This window comes from Adiantum capillus-veneris, chromosome 24 (genome assembly GCF_014529385.1).
Source record: "Adiantum capillus-veneris isolate H3 chromosome 24, ASM1452938v2, whole genome shotgun sequence".
Classification (NCBI taxonomy): Eukaryota; Viridiplantae; Streptophyta; class Polypodiopsida; order Polypodiales; family Pteridaceae; genus Adiantum; species Adiantum capillus-veneris.
In genome coordinates this window covers 137,245,938-137,260,789 of record NC_140954.1, presented here as the reverse complement: position 1 = coordinate 137,260,789, position 14,852 = coordinate 137,245,938, and positions in this window count along the sequence as shown.

Sequence of the window (14,852 nt, the reverse complement as noted above, 5' to 3'; positions counted from 1 at the left end):
TTCCAAGAGCTTATAAATATTCTCTTCTAGAGGATCCAAACATAGAAGAAGAGGAAGATCAATCATACATTATTGGTTGTGTAGAAGAAGGAAACGTGTCGGGCTATATAAATAGTTCTCACAGTACAAATGTCTGTCCCAACGTATGTTGAGATGTCGAGCTCTACACCTTGAGCTGGCATCCACTACGGGTCTTGGCCGCTTACGACATTTACTCACTGGCGCGTTAGGTGACCGACACGGAGGATCTCTGCCAGTGATTCTACAGCTGGACTACACTTATAGTGCCAGCCTAGTACGCTTCTAGCGAGTTCACACTTAGTGACCACATGTACATATGTGCTACTTTTCAGCTTTAGCACTTAGTCATTTTGTACTCTCTTTTCTGTGAAGAAGAAGAAGAAGCTTTCCATCTCTGTGTGCTTTGTGCTTGTCTTGTGTAGCTCTCTTGCATCCTCATTCTTTACATGGTATCAGAGCCTGGTGCAGGCAAGAGAGGCTAAGACAGCAAGAGCATCACAATCCCTTCGTTCGCAATGCACAAGTTTCTGAACAGGTCTCCAAAGTGCAGTATACAGAGATTTACTGTACAAGTACAGTGGTTGTGAAACGCTTGATTGTGGACACTCGTTGAGTGTAGAAAGCGTTACAGGAACCACGATAGCAGGTTCAACAGATTTGCAGGTTTTTGCAGATTGCAGCTATTTTGTCTTAGTGCTTCAAGATGTCTGACGGTTTCAGTCAGATTGTTACTGAGAAGCTTGAGAAAAATAACTACCCTGCATGGAAGTTCAGAATAACAAATTTCCTAAAAGGAAAAGGTTATTGGGACTATGTAGAAGGAGACAATGAAAAGGAACCAGAGATTCCCGAGGCAAATGCTACAGCAGAACAAAGGAAAGCTTTGAGGGACTGGCAACAAGGCCAGAGCAAAGTGATGTATTGGCTATCTATGAGCATCACAGATGGCATGATGGGCTATCTACAGGATGCTGAAATCCACGCCATTGCATGGAGAAACTTAGGCAGAGTGTTCGAGGTGAACACCAAGGCCAGGAAGCTTCAACTAAAGTCGGAGCTAACTCAGGTTAAGAGGAACAACCTCTCAATCAATGATTATGCCTTAAAGATCAAGAGTATCATTGAGGCTCTTGGATCTATTAAAGTCTCAGTGGAAGACGATGACATTGTCCGTGCATGCTTGGATGGTCTAGGAGATGAGTATGTACATTTTAGGTCTTCCATGAATACAAGAGACGACATCCCCGTGTTCCAAGATTTGATTTCTATGCTTATTCTTGAGGAGAAGAACCTTGACACATCTTCTTCTCATGGAAAAAATAATTCTGAACAGGCCTTCTATTCTAACTCCAACAGAGGTAGAGGTAGAGGTCGTGGTCGAGGCCCAAGGGGTTGCAGGGGCCAATTTTTGGAAGGTCAATCAAATCAAAACAATACAGGTGGCAGGGGAAACCAGTCTCAAGGCAGGGGGAGTCAAAGAGGTCGTGGTGCAGGATCAAGCAGGCAGCAACATACTCCAGATAGTAGAGAATGTTGGACTTGTGGTGAAAGAGGTCACATGTCACGTGACTGTCCAAAGGGAAAAGCAAGTAGAAAGAGAGAACAGGGCAACTATGCATCTACTAGCAGAGATGCAGATGACAGTAAAAACGAGCGCATGTTTGTTATGCAGCATGTAATGAATACAATGACTGCAGAGAATTCCACCCAAGATGATGTTTGGTATGTGGATTCAGGTGCCTCTAATCACATGACGTCTCATGGAGAGTGGTTTAGAGATATGCGCAAACCAGATGTGTCAGGCTATGTGCAGACAGGAGATGATACAGCTCACCCCATTGCTCATGTAGGGGACATACCTCTAAATACGAAGAGTGGGAAATCAAAGTACTTAGCAGATGTACTTCATGTCCCAAACATTACAAAGAATCTTGTTTCTGTTGGACAAATGGTTGAGCAGGGTTTGCAGGTTCGCTTCAATCCAAATGGCTGTTATGTAGAAGATTTCCAGAATGGCTGCAAGCTGATCACAGAGGGAAAATGTGTGGGCAGAATGTTTACGCTGAATGTAGACATGCCTGAGGTAAAAGCTGCATTATTTGCACAGGGCACAGGTGTTGTGGCTGATGTTGACATTTGGCACAAACGCATTGGCCATGTCAATGAGCAGAGATTGCGCAGCATGCAATCAAAACAGATTGTAAAAGGTTTGCCCAAATTCAAGGTGGATGGTATGCATAAAGTGTGTGCAGCATGCCAGTTTGGAAAACAGTCAAAGGGCTCATTTCCACATGAGCGCAATGTATGTAAAAGGCCACTTGAGGTGGTGCACACAGATGTTTGGGGTCCAACCGATACTGCAAGTATACATGGTTGCAGGTATTATGTCTCTTTCATTGATGACCATACAAGGAAAGTATGGGTCTACTTCATGCGTAACAAAAGTGAAGTGTTTGGTCACTTTCAAGACTTCAAAGTCATGATTGAGAAGGAGACAGATATGCAAATCAAGACATTGAGGTCAGATGGAGGGGGAGAGTACTTCTCCAATGATTTTTCAGATTTTCTACGAATGCATGGTATACACAGGCAGTTTACATGCAGATATACTCCACAGCAGAATGGGGTCGCAAAAAGGAAAAACAGGCACATTGCAGAGGTTGCACGTGCATTGATGAATGAGAAGAACATGCCTCATCATTTCTGGGCTGAAGCTATAAATACAGCTGTGTACATTATGAACAGGACACCTACAGCTGCGGTGCATGATGTAACACCTGAGGAAAAGTTTACAGGTACAAAGCCTGATTTGGCACACTTGAAAGTGTCTGGCTGCATAGCTTACATGCATGTACCAGATGAGTTGCGTAGGAAATTGGATCCTAAAGCAGAGAAATGTATTCTTGTGGGATATTCCCTTGAACAAAAGGGGTACAGGTGCTACAATCCTACTACACGAGAATTACGAGTGAGCAGAGATGTAGTCTTTGATGAGATGAGCAGCTGGTACAGTAATGCACATGGCACTATTGGGGCTGATGTAAAAGATGATATGGTTGTACAAAATGTGAGGCCACAGTCACAGGTTTTGAGTGGACCACAAGAGTCCTCTTCTCGTGGCTCTGTTGAGAAACCATGGAATGGTAGACTACGTACGCAGGTTACTCCACCAATAGGTACAGGGAATGTATCACGAAAAGGAAAGGAAAAGGTTGATGAACCTCCCTTTATGGTTGATGCATCATCAGGTTTTTCACATGTAGACATGGATTCAGATGGTTCTGAACAAAGTCTTGATGAGGAATTTGGAATTCCGACTGTCAGGACACCTGGTGTAAGGAAAGTACAAGAAGATGCTAGAGGGCAAAGGAGTGACCAAGGACCGCGCAGATCTAATAGAGTCAGAAATCCAGTTCAGAAATTGACTTATGATGGGTATCTAGCGCATCACCAAGCCTACATGCCTAAGGTGATACAGGATGTGGAGCCCACATGTTTTGAGGATGCAGTTGGAAATGTGCATTGGGATGATGCAATGAATGAAGAGATGGCTGCATTGGAAGCAAATGACACATGGGAGTTGGTGCCATTGCCAAGTGGCAAGAAAGCTATTGGCTGTAAATGGGTGTATAAAACCAAGCATAAGGCTGATGGTAACATTGAGCGTCACAAGGCAAGGCTGGTCGCAAAGGGTTATGCACAGACGTATGGCATAGACTATGAGGAGACCTTTGCTCCAGTGGCAAAGATGACGACTGTGAGAGTTGTCATAGCAGTGGCTGCATCTAGAGGATGTATTATGCATCAAATGGACGTAAAGAATGCCTTCTTGAATGGTGAGTTGCAAGAGGAAGTGTATATGGATCAGCCACCTGGTTATGTCGATCCAGGTTACCCAGATTATGTATGCAAACTTCTCAAAGCTTTGTATGGTTTGAAGCAGGGCTCTAGAGCATGGTATGACAGGATTGCCAAGTATCTTGTCAGTAATGGTTTTAGGAGAGCTCATGCTGATCATTCACTCTATGTACGTGAGAGTGATGTGGGGATTGTGGTCATTACCATATATGTAGATGACCTTATTATTGTTGGTGACAATGCTATGGAGATTGACCATGTGAAGGGTCTTCTCAAACAGGAGTTTGAAATGAAAGATTTGGGCGAGTTGCGCTACTTTCTTGGCATTGAGGTGATCAGGACTCCAGAGGGTGTATGGCTGTCACAGAGACAATATGCTTTGGACATGTTGTCAAAGTATGGTATGGCTGATTGTAAGCCGATTTCCATTCCCTTGGATGTGAATGCAAAGCTGAGTGCAGAGAAGGGTGATGTTGTTGAGGATGTCAATATGTACAGGAAGATGGTGGGTAGTCTAATCTACTTGACTATCACAAGGCCAGACTTGAGCTACACAGTAGGCTTGGAGAGTCAGTTCATGCAGCTTCCGAGGAAGCCACATTTGGATGGAGTACGACGCACACTTAGGTATGTGCAAGGGACTCTTGACTACGCATTGTTCTATGCAGCAGATGCACCATTAGCATTGTATGGGTATACAGATGCAGATTGGGCAAGTAGCATTGTTGATAGGAGATCTACGAGTGGCTTCATGTTCTCTTTTGGGAGTGCTGCTGTTACTTGGAGCAGCAAAAAGCAGCCTACGGTTGCTTTATCGAGCACAGAGGCCGAGTACAGAGGTGCAGCAGTTGCGGCGTGCGAGGTAGCTTGGCTACGCACATTACTTGAGGACTTGGGAGTGCAGGTGGACCAGCAGATTGTCATTCATTATGACAACCTCAGCAGCATGCACTTGGCTAGGAACCCAGTGTTCCATGCTAGGACCAAACACATAGAGGTCCATTACCACTACGTTCGAGAGCGAGTGTTGGCGGGCGACATCGACTTGGTCTACGTCAGCACAGAGGAGTAGATAGCGGATATCTTTACCAAGGCCCTCGGAGCTGAGAAGCTTCGACGTTTTTGGACTATGCTTGGACTCTGCGACATGCAGAGCTCGAGGGGGAGTATTGAGATGTCGAGCTCTACACCTTGAGCTGGCATCCACTACGGGTCTTGGCCGCTTACGGCATTTACTCACTGGCGCGTTAGGTGACCGACACGGAGGATCTCTGCCAGTGATTCTACAGCTGGACTACACTTATAGTGCCAGCCTAGTACGCTTCTAGCAAGTTCACACTTAGTGACCACATGTACATATGTGCTACTTTTCAGCTTTAGCACTTAGTCATTTTGTACTCTCTTTTCTGTGAAGAAGAAGAACAAACTTTCCATCTCTGTGTGCTTTGTGCTTGTCTTGTGTAGCTCTCTTGCATCCTCATTCTTTACAACGTACGCTATACATTTGATCCAAATTTGCCACCTTGGCATAAATGCACCTCCTCACACATCAAGTCAGAAGAATATGGCCATGTATGCATTGAGACTATTTGTCAAGTTGAAGCAGGAGAAGAGTTGTTTGCTGACTATAACTTTACTTGACATTGTAAAGTATTGTACATGGATGGAAATCTCAAGTACATGCATCATTTTCATTTTTCATGGATGAAATCTCAAGTGAATATAACATTTGATTATTGTTTAGTTTATGCTCAACGAGAATCTAGAGTGCTCTTATGCTTTGTGTGTTGTCTAACATATTTGACTACCTTGGCCATAGAATCTTGATTCTACTCTAGATTTGTGATAAATCTTACCAAAATTTAATCAATGTCTAGGTTGGACAAGTGGTGGGGCTTCAAACATTACTGTCTTAAACAAGTGGAGTTATCTTACTTGAATAAGTGGTGGCCTTTGAATCCAAATCTAAGCCAAATCTCTAATTATTTTCTTGTAGTCTAGGTTGGACATTTGGTGGACCTTGTATCCATGTTTCCGCAACAAGGGTGGCTTTTAGTTTTGACTTTAAGTACTCATCTTTAATAAAGTGTAGGATGGAAAATGTTGAGTTAGTAGATTGTATTTTAGACAAGTGGTGTTTGGTGTACGAATGCTGAAAATGGTTGCAAGGATTCTAACAACGACTTTACCTTAAATAAATTTCTTACTAGGAGTTCTACATATAAATATGGTGAATAAAATTCTAGTGGTTTTGAGATACCATTTGTGTGTGTGTTTTCTTAGATTCACAAACTGGGATGGATAATGCTCCTATGGTTCAGTCAACAACTATAGAATCCATAGATTCTATGGTTTCTAAAGTGCCCAAGATGGATGATATTTCTATACTAGAGTCTAGTGTTGTGCAACTTGAGCAAGCTTCCAATAATGAGAACCAAGAAATCGATGCTTCAAAAATGCAACATACATCAAAAGAGACTGAAAAGTCCACTCACGAGCTATTGCCAATTGGTACTACGTCATGTAGCGTAGATGTTGAGAAATCCATGCTTACCATTATATTGGATTTAAATGGTCTATTGTTGAAACGTTCCCCTCAACCATCCTCACACCACAACTCAGTGCAAATGGATTCAAAAAGATATATTATACTCAGGCCAGGTTGCATCCAATTCTTGAAGACTATTTTACAAAGGTTTAATGTTGCAATTTGGTCGACAGCTACTAGGAATAATGTGTATCAAATCCTTGCAGCACTAAACAACTTAGCTGAGGATACATTGCCTTTCTTTGCAATTTGGTCGCAAGATGTTTGCTACACCGCTCAAACTCAAAAATTGTTTAGACCCGACAATCCAAACATTGAGGCAATGTTCAAGCCTCTAGCCAAAATTGCCATGGGGTTTGAATGTGATCCACAAAGAACAGTGCTTATTGATGACTCTCCTTACAAGGGATGTATTTCACCAGCAAACAATTGCATTTTTCCACCACAATTTGATGCTGAGAAGATGGTTGACAATATGCTCTTGGAGGAGCTACTACCATACTTGATTCAGCTTGATGAGAGAAGGGATGTGCGTGATTTAAATGCTTCTAATCGTTATGGACAACCTATAGTGACAAATGATAGTGAATACAAACAATTCATGGAGTATTGGAAGCAGAAAAATGATGTTTGGTAAGCTAAGGTGTTCTTTACAAGAAGAATACCACCTGCAAAAGGTGACAGAGATGAAACTATCATTGAAGATGCAAGTGACACAAGCCACCGCAATGAAATGAGAAGAGCCCAAATACAAGAGATCTTGGCAAAGGAGCGTACACCCATTGAAAGCATGAAGGCGTCACAATTGACCACTTTAGCTAGGCAATTGGGTTGTAACACAAAAGGAGTTTTGAAGGCAACCACAGCAAAGGCTTATATAAATAAGGTGAAAGCTGAGAACAATCTTCTAAGGCTGGATAGAAAGCAACCCTAAGGTACTAGTGACATGTCATATATTCTTGATACACATGCTTGAACACTCATGTGCATGGTATCTAACAAATCTTTCTTTTTATTCCTTCTTGCAGGATCTTACAAAGGATACTAATAGATGGAGCTCAATCAATAGAGATTTTGATATTTTTGCTCAAAATAATGAAGCAGTCACCTACATTTTTTGTTTATCAATTTCTTGAGAGACTTTATTTTAGTTTGTAATCATCAAATGAAATGAAAAGTATCCTTCTTATTAAGATTGTTGATCTTTTTCTTGTTCAAACCTTTCAATTGTGATTTATAGTTTTGTTAGCATGAGATTGTGCTTTTTTAGTTTGAAAAAAACTGTCAAAGATCCAAGTCTTTTTGGCTTTACTTAAGTTATTAATTGTGAAAGATCCAAGTCTTTTTGCTTTACTTAAGTTATTGATTGCCTATGTAATAGTCCTTAAAACAATATCGGATGGCTTTCTTGCTCCCATGTCTCACATTGGTCTTTAGGTAAGACAAGTGGTGACCTTGAAAGTATGGTCTCATATCTCGATCAAGTGAAGAGACATGAAGCTTAAATATCACTACTATGTATCTAGTGTTAAACTCCATCGAGACAAAGACTAGATAGCCAAATTGCAGTCGAGTTTAAGTGAAAAATCCATTTGAGCTAAGGTAAAACTTATAGTGCCTCATTTTTCTAGGATTCTACCCCATCAAGGAAGTTAGAATCTAGCACAAACCAATTAAGACTCTTTTGGAGCGTAGATAGGACAATTCGTGGAACTTATGAAACTTATTATTGAGTTAGAGTCTAGTTTAGATAAGCAAAAGATCTTCAAACCAGCACTTGACTTTCTTACTATTCAATATTCAAAGTCCCTTGAGGCTAACAAATTACATACCCACTTGTAACCTAACTAATGAGTAATTATATAGATCTAAGCAAGTATATATAATGAGTCTTCAAACTAATAATCCAAGGGAAGAGAGTAGCAAGGTCCACTACTTGTCCAAGCTCAGCTCTAGACAACATAGAAAGATGCTAGTTCTACTAATTGTCTAATTATAGGCATAGAGAAATGATAGAAGGTTGACCACTTGTCCAACCTATCATCTCTAGTAAGATGGGAGGTTTGGCCTTAAGATTCACCATGTAACCAACCTATACATCATTGTATTATAAAGAGTAAAAAAGCAAAGCTCCACCACTTGTCCAAGCTAGTTCTAAAATCCACATGGAGATAAACAAGCTCCACCATTTGTCGAATCTCTCTTCCATTAAAACATGAAAAAACTCATCTATGTTGTACAGGGGGACTTTTTTCCAAGGTCCACCACTTGTCCAAGCTAGGATCCCTAGTAGCACGAGTGGTTTGGTCTCAAGATACACCACTTGTACACTCTATGTCATTATATTAATAAGAACTATGTATTAAGGTCCACCACTTGTCCAACCTATAAGGTTATATCTTAAATGGTATCCTTTCTCACCACTTGAAATGCCCATGATATGTTTTACACGGGGGTTTCATTCCAAGGTCCACCACTTGTCCAAGCTAACTCTATTCAAGCATAGAGAAAAGCAAAGGTCCACCACTTGTCCAAGCTAACTCTATTCAAACATAGAGAGAAGCAAAGGTTCACCACTTGTCAAAGCTAGGCTCCGTTGAAGTATGGAGAGAAGTAACCTCCATCATTTTTCCAAGATAGGTGCCATTCAAACATGGAAAGAATCAAGATCTACCATGTCTCCGAGATTCTAGGCTCCATTGAAACACCCTAAAACCATGATATTTTGTACATGGGGTGTTTACATTCAAGGTCTACCACTTCTCTAACGTATTATACCTAGTAGCATGAGTGATTTGGTCTTAAGATTCACCACTTATCCACTCTATGTCATTATATTAAGAATAACTGGGTGTTAAGGTCCACCACTTGTCCAACCTATAAGGGTATATCTTAAATGGTATCCTTCACCACTTGTCAAGGTCCATCACCACTTTTCCAACCTATAAGGTTATATCTTGAATGATATTTTTCCTCATCACTTGTAATGTCCATGCTATGTTTTACAAAGGGGTTTTGTTCTAAGACCCACCACTTGTCCAAGCTAACTCCATTAAAACATAGAGAGAAGCAAAGGTCCACCACTTGTCCAAGATAGGCTCCATTGAAACATGGAGAGAAGGATGATCCACCATTTCTCCAAGATAGGTTCCATTGAAACATTGAGAGAAGCAATCTCCACCATGTCTCCAAGCTAGGCTCCATTGAAATACCCTAAACCCATAATTTTGTACATGAGGGGTTTACATTCAAGGTCCACCACTTGTCCAACCTATTATCCCTAGTAGCAAGAGTGCTTTGGTCTCAAGATGCACCACTTGTACACTCTATGTCATTATATTAAGAAGAAATATGTGTTAAAGTCCACCACTTGTCCAGCCTATAAGGTTATATTTTAAATAGTATCCTTTCTCACCACTTGAAATGCCCATGATATGTTTTACATGGGGGTTTCATTCCAAGGTCCACCACTTGTCCAAGCTAACTCTATTAAAACATATAGAGAAAGAAAGGTCCACCACTTGTCCAAGCTAGGCTCATTGAAACATGGAGAGAAGGAACCTCCATTGTTTCTCCTAGATAGGCTCCATTGAAACATGGAGAGAAATAAGCTCCACCATGTCTCCAAGTTGCTAGGCTCCATTGAAATACCCAATACCCATAATTTTTTGTACATGGGGGTTTACATTCAAGGTTCACCACTTGTCCAACCTATTATCCCTGGTAGGTTTGGTCTCATGATTCACCACTTGTCCACTCTATGTCATTATATTAAGAGGAATTAGGTGTTAAGGTCCACCACTTGTCCAACCTATAATGTTATAGCTTGAATGGTATTTTTTCTCACCACTTGTAATGCCCATGACATGATTTACATGGGGGTTTTGTTCCAAGGTACACCACTTGTCCAAGATAAATCTATTGAAACATAGAGAGAAACAAAGGTCCACCACTTTTCCAAGCTAGGCTGCATTGAAACATGGACCTTAATACCAAATTATTTCTAGGAGCATGAGTGATATTTTGTACATGGGGCGTTTACATTCAAGGTCCACCACTTGTCCAACCTATTTCCCTAGTAGGTTTGGTCCCAATTTCACCACTTATCCACTCTATGTCATTATATTAAGAATAATTGGGTGTTAAGGTCCACCACTTGTCCAACCTATAAGGTTATATATTGAATGGTATTTTTTCTCACCACTTGTAATGCCCATGATATGTTTTACATGGGGTTTTTGTTCCAAGGTCCACCACTTTTCCAAGATAACTCTATTCAAACATAGAGAGAAACAAAGGTCCACCACTTGTCCAAGCTAGGCTCCATTGAAACATGGAGAGAATGATGCTGCACCATTTTTCCAAGATAGGCTGGATTGAAACATGGAGAGAAGCAAGCTTTACCATGTTTCCAAGCTAGGCTCCATTGAAACACTCTAGGGGGTTTTATTTCAAGGGCCACCACTTGTTTAACCTATTATCCCTAGTAGCATGAGTGGTTTGGTTTCAAGATTCACCACTTGTACACTCTATGTCATTATATTGTGTTAAGGTCCACCACTTGTCCAACCTATAAGGTTATATCTTAAATGGTATCCTTTCTCGCCACTTGAAATGCCCATGATATGTTTTACATGGGAGTTTCATTCCAAGATCCACCACTTGTCCAAGCTAACCATATTCATACATAGAGAGAAACAAAGGTCCACGACTTGTCCAAGCTAGGCTCCATTGAAACATGGAGAGAAGGAACCTCCACCATTTCTCCTAGATAGGCTCCAGTAAAACATGGAGAGAAGTAAGTTCCACCATGTCTCCAAGATGCTAGGCTCCATTGAAATACGCAAACCCCATGATATTTTGTACATGGGTGATTTACATTCAAGGTCAACCATTTCTCCAACCTATTATCCCTAGTAGGTTTGGTCTCACAATTCACCACTTTTCCACTATATGTCATTATAATAAGAGGAATTGGGTGCTAAGGTCCACCACTTGTCCAGCCTATAAGGTTATACCTTGAATGGTATTTTTTCTCACCACTTGTAATGCCCATGACATGCTTTACATGGGGGTTTTGTTCCAAGGTTCACCACTTGTCCAAGCAAATTCTATTGAAACATAGAGAGAAACAAAGGTCCACCACTTTTCCAAGCTAGGCTCCATTGAAACATGTACCTTAATACCAAATTATTCCTAGTAGCATGAGTAATATTTTGTACATGGGGGGTTTGCATTCAAGGTCCACCACTTGTCCAACGTACTTTTCCTAGTAGGTTTGGTCGCAAGATTCACCACTTGTCCACTCTATGTCATTATATTAATAATAATTGGGTGTTAAGGTCCACCACTTTTCCAACCTATAAGGTTATATATTGAATGGTATTTTTTCTCACCACTTGTAATGTCCATGATATGTTTTACATGGGGATTTTGTTCCAAGGTCCACCACTTGTCCAAGCTAAATCTGTTCAAACTTAGAGAGAAACAAACGTGTACCACTTGTCCAAGGTAGGCTCCATTGAAACATGGAGAGAATGATGCTCCACCATTTATCCAAGATAGACTCCATTGAAACATGGAGAGAAGTAAGCTCCACCATGTTTCCAAGATGCTAGAGTCCATTGAAATACCCAAAACCCCTGATACTTTGTACATGGAGTGTTTACATTCAAGGTCCACCACTTGTCCAACCTATTATCCCTAGTAGCATGAGTGGCTTGGTCTCAGGATTCACCACTTGTCCACTCTATATCATTATATTAAGAAAAATTGGGTTTCCATATCTAAATGGATCTTTGCTTGGATAAGTGGTAGACCTTGAGACCTAAATACCCATTCTACACTAGAGCATTGGTTAAGCCTTATACACTTCAAGCATACCTTTAACAACAAGTAGTAGTTATTAGTTGACTTAAGTCTAGTTGAACTCCATGGTATTGAGACTAAGAGAGAGTGTAGCATAAAAAAGAGTCAGGATTTTAATTTGACTTTCTTTCTATTAATGAGTAGATCATAGATGGATTTTGGTATCTAATAAAACCTTAGGGTAGACAATGTAAAACTCATGTCTATTGTTGTGTTTGCATTAAGTGTTCTTGTTCTTGAATTTCAGAACCATTACAGAAAAATGGATTGGCTATATGCTGGCATAAATTGAAGAAAACTATTGAATTACCCATCCAACCTCCTCCAAGACCTTGTCCAAGGAATGAATCACCTCCTTATCACCTACCACTTGCTTTCAAGGACATCAAAAGAGTACTTATCTTGGATCTAGAGGGGTTACTTCTCAAGAAAGTTGAAATGAAACATGGAGATTCTATGCCATCTTGGGCTCAACACATGCGACTTGTGGAGGACAAAGATGAAGTTTATCATGTGGTGCGACCAGACGCACAAAGTTTTTTGGATTTTTGTGCTGAATACTTTGAGCTATGGATATGGAGTTGCTATAACTTAACAAGGGTGCAACGCATCACACAAAAGTGTTTTCCTGAGAAGTATACCAAGTTCAAGGTGTTTATGAGTAACAAAAATTGCCAAAATCCAAATATCATGTTAGGATTTACAAGGGTTTATCACAAAAATCTGAGTGATATTTGGAAGATATTTGAGGATTTGGATGCAAACAATACCTTAATTTATGATGACACTCCATATAGGGTGATGTGGAACATGCCAGGGACATATCTTATATTTCCAAAGATGTGGAGGCAAACTTCCGAGCAACTTCAAAACTTCTTGTAGAGAACCATAATTCCATGGTTGGTAGGATGGTTGTATGCAAGAGATAAGAGAGTCTATACATACAACACAATTGTAAATCAGTATAGTGATTCTGAGACAAATTATGTCCTTGGTGTGTACTTGTCAACACGAAAGCATTGAATAAATATGGCTATAAGATGCTTTTTTTATTCTAGTGTGTATCTTTCAACATTTGTATAATTTGATATAGTCTTTTTTGTTTTTTAAAAGGTGTGTCAATTTTATGAACACTTGAATGGAGTGCACCCTACTCTAAGGGGACTTCAATGTACTATTGGAGTGCATCCTATTGTAAGGGGACTATGATGTATTGCTAGAGTGCACCCAAATTTTTGGGGACTCATTTTTTATTTGATTGGGGCCTATGTTGGGTCATATAGTAAAAGAAATTCATTTTTTGTCAATTCATATCGAGGTTGCATTTATTTGGAACTATGAAAGAATTGATGTTTGATGTCAAAATAAAACTTGTAAGTGTGGATCAGAGAATTCATGGACTTTAAATATGTGAGAGGGATCTTTTTCTTGGGCACAAATGTTTGCTTCAAGAATTTTGTCATTACATACTTTATGTGAAAGAGTTTTAGAACCTAAAAGACTTTGAAAACAAAACTATGGAATCTAAGTGCATGTATTCTTGAATGGCTTGAAAGTTGATGTATACATGCATGTCGCCTTGATGAAGATTTAGATCTGACAAGATGGAAAGATATAATTCTTGGACGTTACCTTTGTCAATTTGGTAATAACATATTTAACTTTCTTTTAATATGGGTGGAAAATATATTATTATGTGCATTTGGAACCTAATTGCTTGACCTTCAAACCAAAATTCCTATATTATTTTTTCATATACTTTTTTGTACTGAATTAAGATTGTGGATGCAAGGTCCACCACTTGTTCAAGCTAGATCTAAGAAAGTATATATACTGAGTCTTCAAACTAGTAAACCAAGGGAAGAGAGAAGCAGGGTCCATCACTTGTCCAAGCTCATCTCTAGACAACATAGAGAGATGTTATGTCTACTAATTGTCCAATATATTCATGGAGAAATGATAGAAGGTTGATCCACTTGTCCAACCTATCATCTCTAGTAAAATGGAAGGTTTGGCCTTAAGATTCACCATGTAACCAACATATACTTCATTGTATTATGAAGAGTAGAAAAGAAAAGCTCCACCACTTGTCTAAGGTAGTTCCAAAATCAACATGGAGAGAAGAAAGCTTCACCATTTGTCCAAGATAGGCTCCATTAAAACATGGAAAACCTCATATATGTTGTACATGGAAGCTTTTTTCCAAGGTCCACCACTTGTCCAAGCTAGGATCCATTAAAACATGGATAGAAACAAGGCTCCACAACTCGTCCAACCTTTATAGCTGCAAAGTGTACCGGTTGTCTAAACTAGGCATGGGAAAATAATAGAAGGTCCACCACTTATCCAATATATTATCTCTAATAGCATGGGAGGTTTGGTCTCAAGATTTAGGAATTGGCTGACCTGTATTTCATTGTATTATGATGAATTTGGTTTTAAAGTCAACTACTTATCCAAGCTATAAGTTTATATCTTGAATGGTATTCCTTCCCATCACTTAGAAAACCAATGATATGTTGTACATGGGAGGGTTTGTTACAAGGTCCACCACTTG